The sequence below is a fragment of the Sminthopsis crassicaudata genome, chromosome 5, assembly GCF_048593235.1.
Source record: "Sminthopsis crassicaudata isolate SCR6 chromosome 5, ASM4859323v1, whole genome shotgun sequence".
Lineage (NCBI taxonomy): Eukaryota > Metazoa > Chordata > Mammalia > Dasyuromorphia > Dasyuridae > Sminthopsis > Sminthopsis crassicaudata.
In genome coordinates, this window is record NC_133621.1 from 278287116 (window position 1) to 278303623 (window position 16508).

Genomic DNA, 16508 nt, shown 5'->3' on the forward strand with positions numbered 1-16508 from the left:
TTGAATACATTATAAATCTTCCTTCCAGAGCCATAGAGAATCATTAATAGGGTCAGTTTTCATTGGAGATCTCAAGGACCTAGCTAAACCAAAATGCCAGAGTCAAATCAGAGCTATATTCTTGGAAATGGGTACACCCCACATTAGTTTTGGCATTTATGGCTAGAAAAGAGGCACAAAAAATGTTAGGTTACAGGACTTTCTGAGAGATTTTGATGTACTGAGAAATACTGTTAAATAATCAAGTCTCTGAATACTTGCGTAAATAGAACTTTCTATCACTCTACGATTACTCAAAATCTCTGCAGGAGCGATGAAAATTGAAGCTTATGGCACAATCTCTGACTCCTAGGTCTTTTATGCTTCTGTCTGCCCTTTGTAGAAATGTGAGGATCTGATCCAAGCCTGGCAGGGTAACCAGCAATGACCTTTTACAAAAGAGCAGACAAAGCAGCTAGTAGACAAACTGAGAATCATGCATTTGTCCTTATTATATATGGGTTGAAGTGAATGAATGACTTTATGAGTTACTTTAGTTGGCTATGGCCAGCTGCTTTGCTGAGAGATATTCTCTGGGAGATTCTCTTTATTCATTGTTAAATATTTCTAACACTAGATTTTGCTACAGCTCCTTTCCTACCCTACCAACACCCCTAATGTTCAGCAGAGAGTCCTAGTCAGAGAAAGATTTAAGGCAATGCCTCAAACCTTGCAAGCCCTGCCTCTCACTCTGTGGGATCAAGTGATTTATCTTCAGTATACTAGGGAACTCTAAACTTTTAAGGTACAAAATCTGTATTGATGAATTTCCTCATTTGGAAGTTACCTACACCGATGAAAACGTAATTTCATCCCTAATTCCTATAATTTATCTAGTACTGAGGAAGGAATTAACCCCCAGTCCCTGTTCTACACCCAGCCATACAGTATGGGTTCAGTCCTGATAAGCCAATCTCTCAAGAGAGATAAGGCTCCTTTTTCTTAGACTCATTGACTCATTAAATTCCCCCATGCAAATGATCTCTAGGATGATTTTAATTATAATAAATTAAACTATAACTCTCAACTCTAGGAGGTTCTCCAAAACAGGAGTAAGTTTTACAAAAAGTACTCAATGTATAATATGAATTAAATATGAGACAAGTCATTTATTCCTACACACACACACACACACAAGAAAAAGATTTTAAAAACATTAAAAAAAATTTAAGCTTTATAAACATACATTAACAAAACACAATTCAGTAGCTTATAACTGTGTTTTAAAACAAATGACTATTATGGTGCAATCTGTTAAAAATATAATATGTTATTGGACTACTTGCCATTTAGGGGAGGGAGTGGGGGAAAAGGGGAAGAATTGAAACACAAGGTTTTGCAAGGGTTAATGTTGAAAAATTGTCCATGCATATGTTTCGAAAATTAAAAAGCTTTAATTAAAAAATAAAAAAAGCATTCCAAAAAAAAAAAAAAAAACAAACAAACACTATGTAATCAGAATGCCTGCAAACTGTTTTACATTCTGATTACATATTTCACCTTAACTAAGCACTGTCCAACCATTACCTTTATGAATGGGCTGGTAAAAAAAAAAAAAAAAAAAAAGAGAGAGAGAGAGAGAGAGAGAGAGAGAGAGACCAAGCATGGGACAGCTTTCCTGTCTCTAAATGCAGATTTCCCTCCTGCTAGCCAACTCCAACCCAGAACTTCCAAATATTATAAGCTCACAAGACAGACTTCAATCTTCGACATATTCACCCTGGAATATTGATTTACCTATGATCAGAAAAGAACAAATACAAAATGCAAAAAGAATAGCTAGTTCCCTGGCACAAGCTTTCTTGTTAAATCCATGTTCCATGTGGGATATAGCAGGAAATGCTCCTTAATATCAGGATAAAGAAGAAACCATCCTTCCTCATCTTTTACTGGATCACATGATGCTACCAGAAAAGTTGCAATCAAAAAGAAAAGTCTTTTGCACACCAACTCTGCCTGTCTGATTTCTAATTATATCTTTTTGCAAAACCTTCAGCACTGAGCCATGCAGGGCCAAAGACTGTCTGCCCTTCCCCATCCCATGCCTCCCTTATCTTCCTCAAGTTTCTACATATTTCCTTGGACCATGAAGGGCTACCTCAAGCATACCTTAAAAACAGAACTTTAGGCTAATTCAATTTTATTACATGAATATTTGTTACCCTTTGATAGGTTATCCACATCCTTGGTAACTCTGATAACTATACTTTCTCTTTTAGCTTGGACTATATTTGTTAAGATTCAATGAAAAAAAATACTTCTATATTCTGGAGCTTAGCCACTGAAATATCATATCAATGGTCTTTTGGAGAAATGATACAGAATAAAACCATTTACTTTGCTAGAAATAAATCTGGTCCACACTCTAAGCCATGAAGCATCTAATGAAAATCTAATGAAAATACTCAGCAATATTTGTCCCCCATACCGCAATTCATTAATCATAGATGTTATTTTAACTTTTACACAGTGTAATAGACCTTGACTATTTAAGGGTTCTCAGAGATATCATATATGCAACAATAGACAATCTTACTAAAGCACAAATCAATTCTGTAAATGTTTCAGCCTCTACCTTTTTCCAGACTTTTATCACCTCTTAGCTAAACTACTGTAATCTGGATTTGTCTCCCTGACTCCATTCTCTCTTCTCTCCAATCCATCCTTGGAACTAATATTTCCAGAACATTTCTTTACCCAAAAATCTTTACAAATTCTTCAGTTTGGCATTTAAAGCCCACCACAATCTGGCTCTTGATAACTTTTTCAGTCTTGTTTCATATTTTACCCATTCATGTACTCTTCTTTTTGATCAAACTGCCTTCCAAGTCTTTCCTCTCCTACCTCTCTGACATTTTATGTTCCTTCCCTATAATTGAAATGTACTCTGACTATAGAATCCCCAGCTTCATTTGTAGCAGAGTTAATATACCTTCTCCTACATGAGCCTTTCCCTGATCTCAATTCTCTAGCACTCTTAAAATTCCTTTGTATTATTTTTATATGTTTTTATTTTATTTGCTGGCATACATGTTATAACTCACCCTTCCTTTCTCAGTAGAATATAGCTGCCTTTTGGTTTTTGAATCCTCATTCAGTGCTTGACTGAAAAGGTATCTGTTGAATTGAGTCAAATTCTTCTTAGCAGCAAATGAAGAGGTGTATCTGTGGCCTCTAAACAAATTAAGTCATAAGGGTTTTATAAGGGTTATGACAAAAGACATCAACAAAACTTTTTGAAAATGCAGAAATAAAATGGAAATGTTAATACTTAATGATGACAATTATAGGAAATGTAAGCTTCCCCTCCTGGATCACAGCCTTGTCTTGGTGGAAACAAATGAGCTAAATGCATAGCTCATATGACAAACAGATCATAACGGAGAATTCTGACAAAAGGTAATCCACTGGAGAGATAAATGCAAACCATTATAAAATCTTTGCAAAGAAAACCTCTGGATAGCATTAGTGTGCTATGGTCTATAATAAAATTTTTTCTTCTCCTCCTCCTCCTCCTCCTCCTCCTCCTTTTCTTCTTTCTTCTTCTTCTTCTTCTTCTTCTTCTTCTTCTTCTTCTTCTTCTTCTTCTTCTTCTTCTTCTTCTTCTTCTTCTTCTTCTTCTTCTTCTTCTTCTTCTTCTTCTTCTTCTTCTTCTTCTTCTTCTTCTTCTTCTTCTTCTTTTTTTTTGCTAAGGCAATTGAGGTGAAGTGACTTGCCCAGGGACACATGGCTAGGAAGAGTGTTAAGTGTCTAAAATCACATTTGAATTCAGGTCCTCCTGACTTCAGGGCTGGTGCTCTATCCACTGGGGCACCTAGCTGCTCCTATAATAAAGCTTCTTAATTTGTGATTCACAATCCTGTATGGGTTGTGTAACTGAATGTGGAAGTTGTAAAATTATGATTTGTTATCAATATATGTGTAATTTGTATACCTGTTTTATATACTTACATACCTGGGGTCACATAAAAATTGCTTGGGCAAAAAGGGGTAGCAAGTAGAAAAAGTTTAAGAAGCCTAGGTCCATAGTACAAGAATTGAACAATTGAATGAAAGAACAACAACAATCTCTCTGATAGTCAGGACTGTTTTATTTTTTGTATTTGTGTCTCCAGCAGAGAGTATAGTATCTATATATAGTCAACACTTTTAATAAATGCTTGTTGAATGAATGAATGAATTGAATTCAAAGGTAACCTTAGATCATATCCTTAAGCTGTAGATTTATCCAAGGTTAAACAAACAACTGTTTCTAAACAGCACAAATGATATTTGATATTTGCAAAGTATAATATATAAATATATGAAATATGTATATTTGTATATTTCCATACATACACATATAATTTCATCTTTTTCACAACCCTGAGGCAGGTGATATTCTTCTTATTTTGCAGATAAAGAAACTGATGCATGGAGTAGTTAAATGACTTATCCAGAGTCATACAGCTGGTAAGTGTCAACTCCAAGTCCAGCACTCTATTCATGGGCCTCTAAAGTACCTCTTTCAAGTCAATAGATTTGGAGCATTGTGGCTGATAAAAGTGTTTGAGGTCACAGACTATTGGGCAAAGTGCATATATTATGCACATGAATCATACTGCTTGCATAAAAGGGCAAAGTCACCTCAGAAAAAGTGTCTTTTTAATTCAAATACACTAGTGAAAGAAATTGCTATCCACTGAATGTGCATCAAAGAGAGGGGAAAGAGAGATAGGGAGAGAAAAAGAGGGGAGAGAGAGAGAGAGAGAGAGAGAGAGAGAGAGAGAGAGAGAGAGAGAGAGAGAGAGAGAGAGAGAGAGAGAGAGAGAGAGAGAAGACATGGACAGAGGGAAAGAGAGAGAGAGGGAAAGAGAAGAAGAGAGGGAGAAAAAGAGACAGACAGAGACAAGAGAGAGAAAAAGAGACTTAAGATCGTATACCTCTTATGAGGTCGGGTTTTGAGAAGTTTTGCTTTAGAGCCACTTATGTCTCACCATTTACTAAATGTCTCACCCTTTACTAAATACATGATAGACTATGGCCATCCAGCTTCAGCTTGAACCCTTCCTCTGAGGAAAAATCTACCTCCTAAGGAATTCTATTCATTCTACTTGAAGATAATTCTAATTCTCTGAAAGTTTTTTTTTAATTTCATTGAAATCAAGCCTAAAGCTATTTCCTTTTCAACTTCAACCAATGGCTTTTGGGTTCTGCCCTCTGGGGCCACAAAGAAAAAGCCTATTCCTTCTTCCATCCTTCAAATATATTTGAAGGTTATTATCATGCCACTATATTATCAAACCTCTACAGTATCTTTGCAAAGAAATCTCCGGGATAGCATTAGTGTGTTATAGTCTATGGTAAAGCTTCTTATCCTGTGTGTCAGGATCCCGTATGGGTTGTGTACCTGAATATGGGGATTGTAACATTATTATTTATTATAAGTATATGTGTGACTTCTGTACCTGTTTTATATATTTACATACCTGGAGTCACATAAAAATTTCTTGGGCAAAAAGAGGTAGCAAGTGGAAAAAGTTTAAGAAGCCTTGATCCACAGTCTTCTCTCATCCTTCAAATGATCTTCAAATTGCTGTATTTTCAAGGTCCTTCATCATCCTGATTGCCCTCCCTTTGGCGTGTTCCAGTTAATCGATATCCTCCTTTTCATGTGTCCCACCACCAACTCCACATGGTATTCTGGAGCTGACACTATCTGTTACTTAGTCCAAAACAAAAACCTGTACTTTCAAATCAAATCTGATTCTCTCAAAGCCTCCTGCCTTCTGCCACCTTCATCCACCAGAGGGCACTAGGATTCTTTGATTCACCTCTATTAGTATCATTTCAGAAAAGCATTTAATCAAGGTAAATTAAATATTAATTCTAAACTCAAATTCACTTGATTTCCAGATTCTCTCATCCATACTACCACTACCATCCTGAGTGGCAGGCAGACCCCATTAATTCTAGTCAGCTAAGAACAAACAATGGCTTCCACTCAAAACTCACCAAAATTATTCATGCTTCAGTTTCATAACAATACAGTGCAGAAACACAAAGTAAACTCAGTGAAGAGGGATGTGGGATCTTCTCAAGATGGCTTGGTTTGAGTAAGCAGACTTTGGTTTCACTTGCAAGCAATTGTGTCTCTATACTTCAATATCCAGCTTTCCTTCATGGTTTTGCTAACAGATTGTTTTATTTAATTACATTTTTATGCATTTAACATTGAAAATGTACAGAAGGAATTTCTTCATGGGACATAAGTTGTCTGGATGCCATAGTCCCTGCACAGAACAAGATAAAAGGGATTCTTGGATCATTGTAAGTGTGTTTTTTCATTTCTCCATTATTTCTCCCCAAATTCAAACTCTACTCTTAAAATTCCTTGATTTCCAAGCCATTCTCCAATTGATAAATGGTCAAAGGATATGAACAGACAATTTTCAGATGATGAAATTAAAACTATTTCCACTCATATGAAAGAGTGTTCCAAATCACTATTGATCAGAGAAATGCAAATTAAGACAACTCTGAGGTATCATTACACACCTGTCAGATTGGCTAAGATGACAGGAACAAATAACGATGAATGTTGGAGGGGCTGTGGGAAAACTGGGACACTGATGCATTGTTGGTGGAGTTGTGAAAGAATCCAACCATTCTGGAGAGCAATCTGGAATTATGCCCAAAAAGTTATCAAAATGTGCATACCCTTTGACCCAGCCATACTACTACTGGGCTTATACCCCAAGGAACTACTAGAGAAGGGAAAGGGTCCTGTATGTGCCAAAATGTTTGTGGCAGCCCTTTTCATAGTGGCTAGAAGCTGGAAGATGAATGGATGTCCATCAATTGGAGAATGGTTGGGTAAACTATAGTATATGAATGTTATGGAATATTATTGTTCTATAAGAAATGACCAACAGGAGAAATACAGAGAGGCTTGGAGAGACTTACATCAACTGATGCTGAGCGAAACAAGCAGAACCAGAAGATCATTATACACTTCAACAATGATACTGTACGAGGATGTATGCTGATGGAAGTGGATTTCTTCAACATAGAGAGGAGCTAATCCAATTCCAATTGATTAATGATGGACAGAATCAGCTACATCCAGAAAAGGAACACTGGGAAATGAATGTAAACTGTTATTTTTACCTTCTGAATCCAATTCTTCATGTGCAACAAAAAATTCGGTTCTACACACATATATTGTATCTAAATTATACTGTAATATATTTAACATATATAAGACTGCTTGCCATCTGGGGGAGGGGGTTGGGGGAGGAAGGGAAAAAATCTGAATAGAAGTAAGTGCAAGGGATAATGTTGTAAAAAATTACCCATGCATATGTACTGTCAAAAAATGTTATAATTATAAAATAAAATAAAAAATTAAAAAAAAATTCCTTGATTTCAAAAATAATTAATTAAAATAAAATAAAATTTCCTCATTTCCCCTTCCTTGATCACTTCTGCCTCTTGTACCTTCCTCATCCTTGGGTTGTCCAAGAAGGGCAAAGGTGTTATATTCTTAAATGTGGCATGAAGAAATGAATGTAATAATACTGTTTCTGAGGTTTACACCGAGGGACTATCACTGATACAAAGTTCCCACTGCCTATTGAGATAGTGGCTCAGCTCCCTATCCCTTCAAGTTCTCCCGCAGGGACCATGGAGACTTGGAAATAGCAGCAGACAAATTCTCTAGGGAACTGGTTCCATTCCAATATTCATCTGAATTCTAGCAGTAACTTTATTCAATAAAAAACATTGTCCTCCCTACTGAGAACATTCTGAGTCCATCAAACTCTTTTGCCAGAGCAAGTTGAGGTTCTCTTAGAGTTCCTGACCCAGGGTAAGGTGATCAAGAACCTTTGTTAGTGATGTGCTGATAATTTTTAACAAATATCTCTCTGAAAAGCGCAATAAAACTTTTAAATTTAGTCTTCATTGTTAATATTGTCTCCTTTACTTTCTAAAGCCTAGATAATTAACAAAACAAGCAAGCCAACACAATTTTGTGAGTTGCCAATTCTGAAGTATTGATAGTTAAGTCTCCTTGAATATTTAAATATTCACACTGAATATTTAACTGTAGGTTTTTGCAAGCCTGTTTATACTGGCTCTATCATATCCCAGTTTTTAAAATTTACTTTCTTTAAGCCCCTGCCTTATAGAAAATAGTCCCCTACTGAACAAAATGGAAGGATTCCTGTACAATTCAAGATTTCTGGCATCGACCTCCCCCCACCCTCAGGTCTGAGATGGCCAGCAAATGAATTTTATGGTGCCAGCAAGGGCAGTGTATCTTGGCAGATCTCAGTTTAGTTCAATTCATTATTATATTAAATGCCTACAATGTGCCAGTCATAATGCTAGGCAATGGGTATGCAAAGACAAAAAATGAATTGTCCCTGCCAGGATCTTACAGTCTACTGGGGGGAAAGTAAATACACATAAAAGTTAAATTTAAAAATATCCAGAATGAAAATGCAATATTTGGGAGAGGAAGGAGGAAGTGCTAGACATCATAAAGAAAGATCATGAAAGATTTCCTAAAAGAAGAACTTCCTCCACAAAAGCTGACATTTGTAGGGCTCTTGGGATTTCAAAAACAGAAGAAAGGACTAAGACGTTCAGAGAGTTAGCTGATGCAAATACACTGACATGGGATTAGTTTTGGGCAATTCCAAGTTATCTTTGTCCAAATTGCTTACCACATGATCCAGCTCTTCTTTATTGCATGTATGGAATTTTTCAGTTCCCTCCTGATATTGTGTCATGACTTAGCATGACATTCCCCTGTCCTGTTAAATCAATTTCTGGGTAGGCAGACCTCTCCAGTCTTTGATGGACTAACCTAAGGAGACATCACTATACATTTAGACAGGAAACACTTGTATAGTGGATCGAGTGTTGGATTTGAAGTCAAGAATGCCTGAAATTAAATCCTAATTCAGATACTTATTAGTTGTGTTACCTTGAGCAAATCACTCTCTGCTGCCTCAGTTTCTTACTCTGTAAAATGAAGGGGTAGGAATTGAGGACATTTAGAGTCCCTCCATCTCCAAGTCTATAATCCTTTGATCAAATCCTGTTTATTTAACAATATATAATGTCCTTTTGGTGGACACAAATAGAGTCTATAATATGGATGCAATCTCACCTTTATTTCTCTTCCATGCTCATTGTACCTTGTGAGGTACACCTTGGGAAGGGGTTTAGAGTGGAGGGAATTAGTCATTCAGGCATCCAGTCTGGCATCCACAACCTATGATAGATTTTGCACATCCCTCTTTTCTACTCATCTCTTTACTGATTAGTCTTAACATATTCTCCTTGTATCATGCTTGTTTCTGACCTTTTAAATGAAATTACCTGAATCTGGGATATGGAAGTTTCCACCAAGGGTGGACTTAGGGCCTTCTGCAAACTTTATTAAGTCAAAAGTACCCAAGAAATATTGTGCATTTAAAATCTCCAATAGGCTGTTGCTCATGTAGTACTGAAACTCAGGAGAGAATGTAAGGCCAGATATATAGATCTGGAAGTCAGTAACATAGAGATGATAATGGAATCCATGAGTACTGATGAGATCACCAAAATTATTGTAGTGAGAAAACACAAGAGTCCAAGAGAGCACCTTGGAGAATATCCATAGTTATGGGGTAGAATTTGGTGATGCACAAGCAAAGGAGATTAAGAAGAGGCAGTCAGTAAAATGAGTAAAATAAATATCTTGAAAATTTGTAGGGAAGAAACTAGGATCAAAGCATTGTCAACAAAGTCAAATGTTTTAGAGGGTTCAAAAATGATGGGGACTGAGAAAAGTCTCTCAGGTTTGGCAAGTGAAGGATTATTGGTATCTTTGAAGAGAAAAGTTTCAGATGAACAATGATGTGGGAAACCAAATACAAAGGACTGAGGAATGGGAGGGCAGGAAATGAAGGCAATGTAAGATGGGCTTCTCTAAAAGTCTGGAAGTAAAAAAGAAGGTAGCTGTGAATAGCAGTTCGGGAGCATGGAATTTATTTCCATATTTTAAAAATATTAATCTACATATTTAATAAATCCTTTCTCCCCAACAAATAGCACAAAATATCCAATTCAGTGATCACACTTGCCTTACGATACTGTTGTGAGGAAAGAATTTTGCAGAGCATTGCAGACCTCAATTAAGGTGCTATATATAAATTCAATTAGCATTACATTGTGGCTGTTATTTTTAATATTATTCAGCCAATACTTGTAATTACATTGATGTTAGAATTTCTTTTGGAAAGACTTTTTCAATCAATTTAGATCAACAATTACTCTGCCACTTATAGGCTAGAGAATTGCCTAGGGAATAAAGATGTCACTGGTTCTCTATCCCCCCCCAAAAAAAAGATCATAAAAGAAGGGAAAAGACCCACATATGCAAAAATGCCCTTTTTGTAGTAGATTGGAAGCTGGAAATTGAATGGATGTTCATCAGTTGAGGAATAGCTGAATAAGTTATGGTACAATAATGTGAAGAATATTATTGTTCTTTAAGAAATGATGAGCAGACTGATTTTAGAAAACCCTGGAAAGACATACATGAACTGATGAATGCAGTGTACAGAACCAAAGCATTATACACTATAATAGCAAGATTGTATAATGATCAATTATGATAGATTTAGTTCTTCTAAACAAGGAGGTAATCCAAGATAATTCCAATAGACTTGGGATGGAAAGTGCCATCTACATCCAGAGAGAGAACTATGAAAACTGAATGTAGATCTAAGTGTAGTATTTTCACCTTTTGATTGTTTGTTTGCTTTTTTTTTCTCATATTTTTCCCTTTTTGCTGTTTTCTTGGACAACATGTAAATATGTTTCAAAGGATTGTACATGTATAACCTATATCAAACTTCTTGCTGTCTTAGGGAAGAGGAAAGAGAGAGGGGAAAAAATTGGAACACAAAAGTCTTATAAAAATAATGTTGAAAAGTATCTTTACATGATTTGGAAAAATGAAAGATTATGATGGGGGAAGGAAACAGAGCTGTCAGGTGACTTGCCAAAGGACTCAGCCAATATGTGCCTTGGATGGGATTTGAACCAGGTCTTCTTTACTTCCAAAGCTGGCTCACTCTCTATTATGCCATACTTGCCTCCATATTTACCATTGTCATCATTGTTATTTTATTGTGTTCATCATTTAGATTGGAAATCAAATATTAACCGTACTGGTACATGTAGCTTCTTTTGTATTTAATGTTTTGCAAACTATTATACAGGTGGAGAAAATGGCTGGTTTTGATGATTAAATAAAAGCATTGAAATGTATGATCATCTTCTATAAGCTTACTTACTGAAAGCATCTTTGGGACAGTTCCAGTAGCAAGCAAGACCATTCTGGTCCAGAGAGTTATGATTCTTTCCACTAGTTCCCTATAATTTTGGAAGCTTTTCATTCTACATAGCTGGAATATTTGGTATAGAGACATCTATTTAAAAACATTTTTCTTAAATAATTGTGGATCAAAGCTATGTGCAGGTAATTATGAGCAACAGTTCTGCCTGTGATCATCATCATTATTGTTATTGTCATTACTATTATTTTATTCTCAAATTATTCTCATATTATTCATATTAGTTTGTTCTCATAGAATGGAGTTTGAAAAAAAATTCCTGGAACAAGTTCCTACCTGCTATTCTTCTTTAATATTTAAAGTTCTGTGGACTATTGCACAGGAAGATAAAATAACTGCTTTTGCTAATTGAATAAAAATATTTGGATTTTTTTTAATGCATGGGATCTGATGAAGTCACCAAGTAAGTAAAGAGAAAAAAGACAAAAACGGTTTAAGCACTGGGGAACACCCGTAGGTAGAGGAGAGGATATGGTGATGAACAAGTATAAGAGAAGGGACCATCAACAGGTGAGTGAGTTCCCATGGGTTTAACCTCTATAGCCTCATTTGAAGCATCCTCAGTACTACTTCAACAGCAGACAGGATAATGGGGATATTGTCCCCATCCTTCTTCCATACTATCTTCAATTGTTCTGCTTGATTTCTGTCTTTTAAAGATCGTTTATTCCATGTAGTTTAGAAGTTCTAAGTATTTGTCCTCCAGATCCAAAAATTTACCTTTTACAATAAACTATCTCCAAAGCATTGTCATTATCATTATACATGCAACAAAGTGCACTAGACTTAGAATCAGGAAATCCTGTGTTCAGATACTACCTTTAGTTATTTGACCATGTTTCCTCATCTGCAAAATAGGGCTAATAATAATAACACCTATCTCTCAAGGTTGTTGTGAGGATCAAATGAGATAATATTTGTAAAGCACTTTGCAAATCATAAGTATATCTATATGATGTTATTCAGTCACTTTTTCAGTCTTTTATTACTCTTCATGACCACATTTGGCAAAGGTAACTAGAGTACTTTGCCATTTACTTCTCCAACCATTTTACAGATGGGGAAACTGAGGTAAATCAGATTACATGACTCGTCCAGGATCACAAACAAGTAAATGTCTGAGACTCAGAAAGATGAGATTTCCTAACTCCAGCCCCAGCTAGATTGATCAATCTATCTACAAAAATATACACACCTATACATATACGTATATGTTATTATTGCTAGCTGTTATTAATATGTGACAGCTCTCGTTATCATTATCTCTGAATAAGTGCAGTCCAAATTATTTAGGTTTTGTCTTACTTAGAACTCGTACCTACTTAAAAAGAATAAGCAGAATCCAAAACCAAAACAATCTTTCTTCTTAAACTCAATTCTTGACAGATCCAAGCTGGTGATTAAGAAAGAATACAATAAGGGGAAAATAAAAGGTCATATCAACCACCCTTTTTTAAAAAAGTTGTTTGATTTCAGTGACTTAATGACCCCCCTAGTGAGAAATTCATTCTACCAATCTATACCAGCCTTTAAAGAGATTAGCTGAAGCGATTTGTCTAGAGTCACTCAGCCAGGACCTAGGTCAAGATTGTCCCATGCTGCCTCTCATCTTCCTTTAATTAGTAACAGGCATTGCCACCCAGTGAATAATAAAAATCATCTGATTCTGAGAAAAAAAAAGAAAAAACTGTTCTGGAAGCTGAAGTCATTTCCCTGAGGCTTTTCTTTAAGAGAAAAAGCTAGTTCCTCATTTCAGCAACTCATCAAGGTTGCTTGCATTCAGTGGTGGAGCCAGTTACCTGTGAGAGTTCCTGGAAATTCATTCTTTGGATCTGAAAACTTTCCCTGAGCTACTAGGAGACACCACAGTTGGCTCTGAGTGTACCCACCCGGTAGGTATTTAAATTAAAGTGAAAAGGGGGTGATCTGTTTCTCCTCTTAAGAATTTCATGTGTGTGTGTGTATGTGTGTGTGTGTGTGTGTGCATATATATATTTACATATTCTAGACTATTGCTTCAAGCTGTGGTCACCTATCTCAACGTTTGGTAAATCATTAACTCAAGTAGCTTGCCTTATGGGACTGAGACAGCTTCTCTCTCAGAGTATTATAGTGTCCATGTTTGTTCTTTCAGAGTATGGGATACACAAGGGAGGTGAGTTTCATTTTCTTGCCTTGCTCCTGGATTATTATTTTCTGCAAATCTTGGGTGGGGAATCTCTGGGCAATAGCTAAGAAAATTAAATTGATTATATTAACTTTTTGATGTATTGTCAGAGTCCTAGTTGATTTCAAATACCCTTCTTTTCCTTGGCGTTCCATGGAGGCTTGGAGAAAAGGGAGAAACTCTCCCAGATGAGCCCCACATCCCTCAGTCTGAGGCCAGATTTATTTTCTAATAAGCCCATAAAACCTTTTCCTGGGAAATAGATGAATGAGCTAAATGACTCTCCAGAAGCCATCCAGCTAAAGAAGGATTATAGCATCATAGCTTATAAATGAGAGGTTACCATCATGTTTACAGAATCATAGAACTGAAAGGGATGTTTGTCTTATTGTCCAACCACCTAATTTTACAAAAGAGGAAAGTAAGGTACAAAGAAACAGGGTGAATAGTCTAGTATTCTTTTCACTATAACATGTTGCCTTTTTAGTCAAAAGAGCTTGAGAAGAAGGTGGATTTCCAGGGATCTAGAAAAGGTATTAGAGTAAGTAGATTCTGTTGTTCAGTTGTTTTCAATCAGTCCTTGTGGATATAAAAACAAAATAAAATTCCCTTATCCTCAGGATGCTTCTATTCTTTGTACATGCCCTGAATACTCAACGTAAAAACTTCTTCTACTCATAAAGATCAATGCCTTATCAGAAATTAAAGATATTCAAAGAGAGTTACTATGGGTACCAAGAGATACATGGTACAGTGGATAGAGTGCCAGGGCTGGGGTCAGGAAAATTCATTTTTTTTAGTTCAAATCCAGCTTCAAATACTTACAAGCTATGTGACCCTGAGCAAGTCACTCAACCATTTGCCTCAGTTTCCTCATCTGTAAGATAAAGGGTTGCACTCAAAGGTCTTTAAAGTCCCCTACAGCTTGAAAAAAATCTATGATCTAAATTCTTTTTTTATTAAAGCTTTTTTATTTTCAAAACATGTGCATAGATAATTTTCAACATTCACTCTTACAAAATCTTGTGTCCAAATTTTTTCCCTTCCTTCCCCTGACCCCCTTCCCCAGACAAGAAATCCAATGTATGTTAAATATGTCCAATTCTTCTATACATATTTCCACAATTATCATACCACACAAGAAAACTCAGTTATAATCTAAATTCTTTGCAGCACAGACCATCAGCATCCCAAAGCATCATTATCTCTTCTGCCCTATAAAAGAAAGAATTTTGTCTGGACTTAGAATCCCAAAATTTTTAGTTTTTTAGTCATAGCTCAGTCACTCTCTAATAATTTGGCCTCATGGAAAATCACTCAGCCTGATTGAACCTCAGTTTCCCCCTCTGTTAATAATGGGGATGGATCCAATAACCCTTTCATAGGATTATAGACAAACCTGAAGGGATTTCAGAGATCGTCTAATTTAATCTCCTCATTTTTTAAAATAGAAAAACCTCAAAAGATAAAATGACTTGCCCAGATTCATGTAGTCACTGGCAGAACTACTTTTCAAGGAATGGTCTTCTGATTCCAAATTCAGCATTATTTAGATTGTGTTCCCAGGCCTAAGATTCAATGTCTGGATTTTCTTTTTCTATACATAATAACCACTTCCTTTAAGGTAAAAATTGGCAGTTCAGGCGAGCCCAGGCACTGGGGCTATTAACACTTATATTTGTTAAACAAATTTGGAAAAGCAAAACTAAACATGACAAGAAGCCTAAATAAATAAGCCAAATGCCTTTGGTATTATCCATGTGAAGAATGTGGACAATCAGACAAAGGAGGAAAAGTATGAAATTTCTAGGGACTGAATCTATGGGTAAGTATTTTCAGTCTAAAGTCCAGCTGCTTCTTCATGGGGAGAACAGGGTCTTTTCCCATCTCTAAATGAAATCAAGAAGTTTTCAAAAACTAATATTTTCACACTCTATGTATCCTTTTAATAATCTGAATGGGAAGAAAATGCCATGATTTTCAATTGCCCTCTCAAGAATTATTTGGGGATACAAATGAAAAATATGGGATAGGAAATTTATACCCATTTTCCTTTTCTTGTTCCCACAAAAGATGTATATGTGTATATATATATATATATTTTTATATATATATATATATATGCTTATATACACACGTAAGTAATATATACATGTATGTGTCTATGTGTATATAGGTATAGGTATACATATGTATGTATATTCTACAGTGTGTGTGTGTGGTTCAGTGCATAGAGAGCACCAGGCAAAGAAGACTCATCTTCCTGAATTAAAATCTGGCCTCAGACACTTCTTACCTGTGTGACTCTGGACAAGTCATTTCATCTTATTTGCTTCAGTTTCCTCCTCTGTCAAATGAACTGGAGAAGGAAATGGCAAATCACTCCAGTATCTTTGCCAAGAAAATCCCAAATAGGGTCTTGAAAATTTGGAAACAACTCAACAACAACAAAATATACTTATGTTCACCTATATATGTTAATTTAATTTATTTAATTAATTAGTTAATTAATTTTGGGGGAAAAAAAAACAGTTCTTATTCTCAAGAAGCTTACAGTGTAATGGGGAGGAAAGAGTGGAAGACATACAAAAGGAGTCAGGAAAGGTCAGGGAGAGACCAGGGATATGTGAAGTTGAAATCAAGCAAAGTACATATATATATACATATATATATATATGGGCATATTTGTACACATACATGTTTGTATACATATGAAATTCTAAATCAGAAATTTCAAAAGTCAGTCCTCAACTCAGAATACTAAAATGCAAGCTCAGCAAGAGGAACTTGAGGCTTTCAAACAAGAAGAATCCAGTAAATTATACTCACTGTTTAAATCACTGCAATGACCCTTGTTCTGTCATTTTCTTCTAACTGAATTATATCTTCAAACTATGAAGCAGAAG

At 35.8% G+C, this 16508-nt stretch overlaps 1 protein-coding gene and 1 long non-coding RNA gene across 5 annotated transcripts in view; one reads left to right on the plus strand and one right to left on the minus strand.

The window, feature by feature from the left end:
- Positions 1–16508, minus strand: part of LOC141544714 (uncharacterized) — a 279038-nt gene that overhangs the window by 228983 nt on the left and 33547 nt on the right. The window lies entirely within an intron of this gene.
- PLEKHG7 (pleckstrin homology and RhoGEF domain containing G7) overlaps positions 13055–16508 on the plus strand; it is an 83817-nt gene continuing 80363 nt past the window's right edge. For 2 of the 4 annotated variants that reach the window (XM_074271158.1, XM_074271159.1), the window contains exon 1: positions 13055–13327. The gene's annotated coding sequence lies outside the window, so the exon portion shown is untranslated. Of the gene's footprint in view, positions 13328–13523; positions 13591–16508 lie in introns of those variants that run through there. The other 2 variants (XM_074271157.1, XM_074271160.1) reach the window with 1 other exon arrangement.